This window comes from Euleptes europaea, chromosome 15, assembly GCF_029931775.1.
Source record: "Euleptes europaea isolate rEulEur1 chromosome 15, rEulEur1.hap1, whole genome shotgun sequence".
NCBI classification, from domain to species: domain Eukaryota; kingdom Metazoa; phylum Chordata; class Lepidosauria; order Squamata; family Sphaerodactylidae; genus Euleptes; species Euleptes europaea.
Genome location: NC_079326.1, coordinates 14,135,606 through 14,143,689, shown reverse-complemented (window position 1 = coordinate 14,143,689; position 8,084 = coordinate 14,135,606).

Here is an 8,084-nt window from a genome sequence, read left to right as displayed (position 1 = left end):
TAGTGAGGAACACTTAAGTTTTGACTATTGTCAAGTTTTGACGCACTGAAACTGCAACCCCGGTCATGCTTCTGGGACATAACTTCCACTGAATTTATTTCAGAGTAAGCATGTTTCAGATTGGGCTGTAAATGTTTGTTACAGGATAACTTGAAGAAATTGATAGCCCTCGTTAATGAATGTTCACTTTACAATATTGGCCTTATATTCTTTCCATGCAGCCCACCCCCAAAATTTTGGTAAGGCTGCAGAATCCAGATTTTTTTTTCTTACGATGGGAAACATTTTATAGTGAAGGAACTGTAAATCTTGAACACCATATTGACACTGCTGGGCCAAAACGATGATTACTGCTGCCAAGTAACCTAGTTTGGTCATTCTTGAACAAAAGAACCTCTCATGTCAATGGTGCTGCTGGGTATAGACAGATTTAAACTCTTTTTTAACTGTACAGGTTAATAGCTGTAACACCAATAAGCTGTTGGACTATACAAAAGAGGTGAACAACTTGTAGAATAGTCTGTTACCTTGAGCATGGAAGATCCTCAGGGAATCCAGTAGTGGTGATAATACTTTCTTATAGCTGGTACAAATAAGTCTTATCATAGGCTAGAAGAAGTGCTGGTGCTACTGATAATTGATTCATTGAAGGCGACTAAGGCCATTTATGCAGGGTCAATTTTGATGCTCGCTCAAAGCTCTTTTTTAAAATGCGACCTTTAAAATGCTTATTCACGGTCCCGATGCAAAAGGAGAAATTCCACTCCCCGCTCGCCTGCTCCTTCGTTCCTTCCATTAGCAACCTCCGTTTGCATAGCTGACATGCGGCTGTCCTTTTGCATGGTTGAGGGGATTCTTAGGTGTGTGGGAGGGGGAGCAAACACAAAAGGTCACATTAAAGGGGCTCTTAAGAAATGCGAAGCAGGTATCAAAAAAAATATGCGGGGCACTTCAGCCTGGAACGCGCTGCTAATTACCAAGCATAAATGGCCTAAGATTCTGTGGGCCAGGAGTGCTCCTAAAAAAACATTTTAAAAAACCTAAATGCTTTAGTTTTAGCCTCCCTTTCATGCATGATGTGTACAATGGCAGTAGACTGGTCAGTGTGTTGGGGTTAGAGCCTTTAAATGAAATGAGAAACTTTTTTCATGACTGCAGAGTCCAGTTATTTTAAAACCTACAATTGTGCCTATTAGATTTTTTCCCCTTTAAAGGTATCTTATGTTTTTAGGATGAGGGTTTCTGCAAACCAGTCACAGGTAGTAACCTTAGCATGAGAAGGCTAAGAATGTGATAGTGTTGAGCAAACTCCTGTCTGGGTATATTCCATAAATGTGTACTACATAATTGCTCTCCTTCTTTAGTACAAGCCCTGCTTAGCCTTAAATAAGGTAGTGGATGACATAGAAATAGCAATAACATTTTAGGGTTAAGAAATGCTTTAAACATATACAGTTTGACTGGAAATTTGAACAGATGTACAGCTCAACAATTGGCATAAAACACTTCTGTGAAATCAAAGAATCTGATAATATTAGGAGCTAGAGATGAAAAAAGAATTTGTGCAATAATGGAATTTAAATAGCATCTTCACAAGATGCTTTCATACTTGAATATTCTATTGTTATTTGTCTTGAAGTAAAACAATTGCACTGTATCAATGTTATGTTTAACTTTTTATATAGGCATTCATATCTGTGTTAATGTATGAATTTGTGTTGTGAAACTTGAGTTAAGCCATGATTTCTCTCCTGTGGTACATAAATCTGAGAACTTAGTGAAATGGCTTGAAATGTTCTTGCCAGTTATACTATATTATGTTGGTGACCACTGTGCATTGTATCAGAAAGCATTCATATGCTTCACCCTCCAGACCCCTTGTATGCAGATGTTTAAGTGAAAACATAATTGAGTTTCTCTGAAATTCTAATTATGTCTGGGAACATGGTAGCTGTTAATGAGTTTGAAGCGTGAGAACTGAATTTGACTTCCTGTGCATAAAGAAATCCTCTGTTTACATTAAGGCCCTCATTCTTCTGCATTAGTATGAGAAATTTTAGAAGGCCGGCCAAGGTCATACAGTACCCCTTTCAAAGTCACAGAATGATATCAGGGGCATGTTGTGGCTACCAGTGTTACCTCAGAGATGCTGCCTCTGCCTCCTCTCCCCCAACAGTTTTGAAAATAGCTGTCTGGGTTGTGGATGCTGCTGGTCATAGGACCACTTTAGAAGATGGTTAATGTGTATATTCACAAAGTATGGCAGCTTTTTCTTAATATACGTACATGACTTTACATGCCTGACAGTGCAGATCAATAAACGCTTTCCACAGTGGAACAAATAACTGAGTAGAACTGACTACCTCCATTTCAGGTATACTTTGATGAAATATTCATTGTCTCTGCTAATCTTGAGATCTCAAACTTCCTGAAGAACAAACACATCTCTGGTTTCGCAGAGGAAAAAGCAGCACAGTAGGAGGCTGTAATTTCCAGATATGGAGTTTATTGATGAATCCCTGGCATCAAAACAGTTAGTACAGTTTTTAATCAAAAATGTAACCTTTTTTTTCTCTTAAGTCTAGAGGCAGCTGTTTTCGTTGTGATATTCTCTAGTTGCACTTGCATCCTTGATTGGTTACTGCTCTGAATAGATGTAGTATTGGCACTTATTTTCTTCCTTGACAAGCACATCCATGCCCCTGCTATGACTGAATCTAGCCTCTAAAGGTGTTTTTCTCAGACCATCACAGTCCATAACTGGCACTATGCGTCAGTTTGCCTCAGAGTGGGCTGGCAACTTAACTTACAGGGAAATTTCCTGGTGGGCCACTACCCTGGACAGCCGTGGGGGGTCAGGACCACACAGAGCCGAGACCCTGCACCTCTGTTAATGCCTCTGGGGCCATTTGGCTCAGGCCTTTCATCTGCAATGGTAATTGGCATCACTTCACCAGTTATTTCTGCTGCCAGTTGTGGGAAGGAAGCGAGGGATGAGCTAATGCCCATTGCTGGTGTTGCTGAGCTGAGTGCCCTTGGCAGCGCTGGCTTGTAGTGCCTCCGGGGCTGCTCAGCTTACCTCCAAGGCCGTTTCCTCTTCCACAGTCCTGATCTGCCTGCAGACGTTTGTTTCGCCAAGAGGGATGGGAGTGTTTCTTGGTGAAAAGCCTTGGTGAGACAGATGCAGACCTTTGCCTACCCTACAGGGTAGTCTCTAGAATGTTTATAAACTTCAATTTGAGGAAAGAAATTAAATGTTGAAAAAATTGTCTATGAAGCTGATTCTTTTACAATCTGAAATGAAGATTCTGTTGGATCCTAGTTTACAGTATAGATGTCCTTAAAGTAAAAGCTGCTTGAAAGGGTTGATCATTCTTGATTGGACACTTTCTGTAAGCCACTGATTGGTTCTTTAAGTCTCCTGCTTTTCTTCGCTCTTGGGAGAATATTGGAGCAGGACTCCGAACATACCTAATTAAGGCTTACCTGGTTGTATATTTCATGTAGCTTGATACGACATAGGTTGCCAGTCTAAAGAGTAGGGGAAATGTTATGTCTTCTGTTTTTGCTTAGGTGGGCCAAAGGTAGTGACTTTGCCCATTTTATGTGAATGCTGTGCTGTTTGAATGAGCTAAGGCAAAATGAATGGCTCTCCAAAGTCTGTTGGAACATGAAATGGCTTAAGGTCCTGTATAGATATGCCATGGAAAAATGGGAGCTGGAACTCTGTTGAGCTAGCTGGCGCATTTCCATTTACTGTATATGTGCAGCCTGTCCCTTTGTAGTACAAACGTCAACCTTTTATATGTAAATTTTACTTTGCAGATAGAAATTAGTAATCTTGTTACCCAACATTAGTTTAGCTATGTATTATACCATTCCTACAGAATGTAAATACAGAACTGCTTTTTGTGAGTGGATCTGAGGGCCAGTTATATATGTAGTGACTACATATGCAATGGAAATATTTTTAAGTATGTAGAAGATTCTTCTGGTATAAACTAATGGAGCATTATTGTGTCTATTAAAGAACATTGTTTTGAAGCATGTCTTGCTCCTTTTTCTTTAAAGGAAACACATTGACCCAAGAATATAGTTTAAGTATTAAAAATTATAGAAATGTGTTTGTTATTGAAATTGTCATTGAGCAAAACACCTGTGCAATTACATTAAACTTAAGCAGATTCTGTACTGTAATATTATGCGATAGTATAAATGTTATTTAGTGTTTTAGAGGTTTTCTGGGATTTTGACGTGACGTTAAAAAGTCATAAGACTTTCTCCCGTGTTGAATTTTATTTATTTATTTTTAAGAACATTCTTAAGCCATTGTTTTCCACAAATTGACTCAAGGCAGGTTACAATGATGATACAAATATGAAGAAATAATTGGAAACACTACCAACCAATTATAGCTGTGCAAGAACTTGGAAACATTTAGGTGTCTGTATCAAAAACCACCTGGATAAATTATAAGCCATCAATGAGAATGGTGTCATTCTAGCAGTGGCCTAACTTGCCAATGGAGAGATGGCTAATGGGCATCTGTCTGAGGAATGAAGCCGCTGCAGAGATCAATAGTGGGAGAGGTGGCCCTGCAATGTGTGGGTCCCAGGATCGTAAATGGAATGTGGTATGGTATGGCCAGAGCTGATCAGATCTCGGAAGCTAAGCAGGGTCAGTACTTGGAAGGGAGACCACCAAGGAAGACTCTGCAGAGGAAGGCAATGGCACACCACCTCTGTGATCACCATACGCCAGTTGTGACTTGATGGCACATAATGCACCGGATCACGAACAGCTTTAAAAGTTCAGCAAATCAAACTTGGAAATACTGGCAGCAAATGTAATGTTTTTAAAATGGGCCCTATATATGTATAACAGCCAGCTCACGAGCAGGCTACCACATCTTGCATGTGTCTCCAAGGGTAGTGCTGTATAGTCTACAATAATCCGGCGTTGTGTTTATTGGTGGGGCTAGGATATCTGGGTCCAAGAAAGGAGTCAACTTCTGAACTAGGTGGAACTGAAGGAAGGCACATTTTGCTACTGCCCCAACCTGTTTTTTCCAGTATGAGTCAGGTCCAACAGTTTCAATGAGTCTAGCAAGAATAGGCACCACAGTTTTCTCTGGGCCCCAGTCTTGCTAACCAGTATTGCCTCGGTAGAAAAGAGCAAGAGTCCACTAGCCTCAGTAAAAAAGAGCAAGAGTCCAGTAGAACCTTAAAAACTAACAAAATTTCTGGCAGTGAGCTGTGACTCAGGAAAGCTCATACCCTGCCAGAAATTTTGTTAGTCTTTAAGGTGCTACTGGACTCTTGCTCTTTTCTCCTGCTACCCATCGTCATCTATCAGTATTGCCTGAGATGACATAATTTTCCATGTGTTCTTTTAAAATTCTTTAGAACTTCTACCTTTTTATAACTTTCCCTTCATATATTTACACTTTTCCTTTTGGTGTTCAGACATTTGAGAGAATATTTTTCAGCTAGGCCATCATAAAGGGGAGGGCCATGGCTCAATGGTACAGCATCTGCTTTGCATGCAGAAAGTCCCAGGTTCAATCCCTGGCACTTCCACTTGAAAGGATCAAATATGAAGTGAGGTGAAAGATCCTTACCCAAGACCCTGGAAAGCCACTGCCAATGAGAGTGCACAATACTTACCTCGATGGATCAAGTATCTGATTCAGTATAAGGCAGCTTTGTGTGTTCAAGTCTCAGAAGCTAATGTAACTTCTGAATGTTATGATGGAGTACCTCTGTTATACCCCTATCCTTAACCACTTGCATACTGGTCCAGTGAGCATTAAACTCAAGCTATTGCTCAATGTATTTGTTTTGTTAAGATATTTATACCGCTTTTTTCATCCCAATAAGAGCCCCATGGCAGAGAATGGTAAGCTGTAGTACTGCAGTCCAAGCTCTGCTCACGACCGAAGTTCAATCCCAACGGAAGTTGGTTTCAGGTAGCCGGCTCAAGGTTGACTCAGCCTTCCATCCTTCCGAGGTGGGTAAAATGAGTAACCAGCTTGCTGGGGGTAAAGGGAAGATGACTGGGGGAGGCACTGGCAAAAGTCTGCCTAGGAAACGTCAGGATGTGACGTCACCCCATGGGTCAGGAATGACCCGGTGCTTGCACGGGGACCTTTACCTTTTTTCGCCCCAATGGGAACCTAGTGTGACATAAAGCATCATTCTACCCTCTATTTTATCCTTGCGACAACTCTTGAAGGTGGGATTAGGTGCTCAGAAAGTGAACTGACCACAGGTCACCCAGTAAGCATCCATGGCAGAGTGGAGTTTTGAACCTGGGTCTTCCTGATCCTACTCAAACACTCTAACCACTGCACCATGTTGAACAGTTCATGTGTGGTATGCGGAAGTTGACATGGTATTCACGCAGATCATAAGTTGGTTTACCTGGACATCTGTGTTTTTTGTTCACCTGAGTGATAAAGAAATTCCATTGCAACAAATCAGCTCAGCCCTTGACGCAGTGCCTTTGAGCAAAATTTACCACTTTTTGTGTAAGGTAGAATGACCTTCCATCCTCACTGTAGTCAAATTCTATGGAATTTTGAGACTGCTGTCCCATGCAAATTATTAGACACTTCTAAGTAAATGTATATATGACAATGTGTGAAGTGCCGTCAAGTCGCAGCCAACTTATGGTGACCCCTTTCGGGGTTATCAAGGCAAGAGACTAACAGAGGTGGTTTGCCAGTGCCTTCCTCTGCACAGCAACCCTGGTATTCCTTGGTGGTCTCCCATCCAAATACTAACCAGGGCTGACCCTGTTTAGCTTCTGAGATCTGACGAGATCAGGCTAGCCTGGGCCATCCAGGTCAGGGCATATATGACAATACTAGATGCGAATCCAGAGGAATCATTCCAGGTTTGGGATTATGTGATAGGTATGTGTTCTAAACAAAAACGAGCACTTCATTAATGTAATTTAAAATTGGGTATCATCGACATATTGCTGGCAGACTTAACTAGTTTAGGAACACAACATAACTCTTAAGCATCAAGGAAATGGGCTGTACCCTGTAGCCGCTACAGTACAAATGCAGGTTTTAAGCAAAGGAAATTCTTCAAATGTGTTTTCATTAATAACCTATCCTGTCATTTATGTAAGGAATTTATATGCTGCCTCTAGATTTGGCTTACAAGTAAAAACAATACTGGAAAATCATAAAACCAAAATAAATGATCAATATAAAAACCCAAACAAGCTATTAAACAACCCAGGTGCATAAAACAACCATTGAGCACCCTAAAAAACCCAATAAAACCTACAGTTGACCCAAAGACCACCTTAACAGCAAAAAAAAAGGTAAAACTTCATTTAAAAGCATAAATGTGATAACCGGGGCAAAATATTTTAATAGCTACCAGTTAACTTTAAAAGACTATAAATTCTCTGGAAGATTATTTGCTTTCTGGCTAAGTAGCAACAGGCACCTTTTTACAATAATTGTACAAGAATACAATTATTACAAGAATACAAAACTAATAACTCTGCAAGACTGAAAACAGCTGCCCAAGCCCCCCCCCCCCCACGGAGGGTCTAATTAAGGCATGTCCTATATGGCTTGAAGGAATGGGGCAAACCTCACATGATGCAGGAAGGCAGTATTAGCAGAAAGAAAGGGATAGTCAAGGGAGGTTGGATTGCAGACCTGGTTGGGTTGTTGTAACTTGGAGTTGTAAATGTATGAATGAATACGAAGCCTTTATTGGCATTAGTATTGTTGTAGCATGTAGTTCTGTGAAGTGGTAATGGAACTCCTAAGAAACTAAAAATATAGAGGGTAGGATTGAATTTCACATATTGGTTTAAACTAACTCATCAAGTTATTTTATGTTGCAGACTTCAACCACCGCAGTGAAAATGCATAGACTGTATGAGCAGTTCAGCAATTAGATACACTGCCTCAGACAGCTGTAGAATTTCCTTTTTTGGGAGGTTTTCAGTAAAAGGCTAGACAGGAATCTCAGGATGCTTTTACTCCACATACGTTCTGCTAATCCATTCTGAGAGAGTTCTCAGGATTATGATTCTGAAATGACCCCCTATAT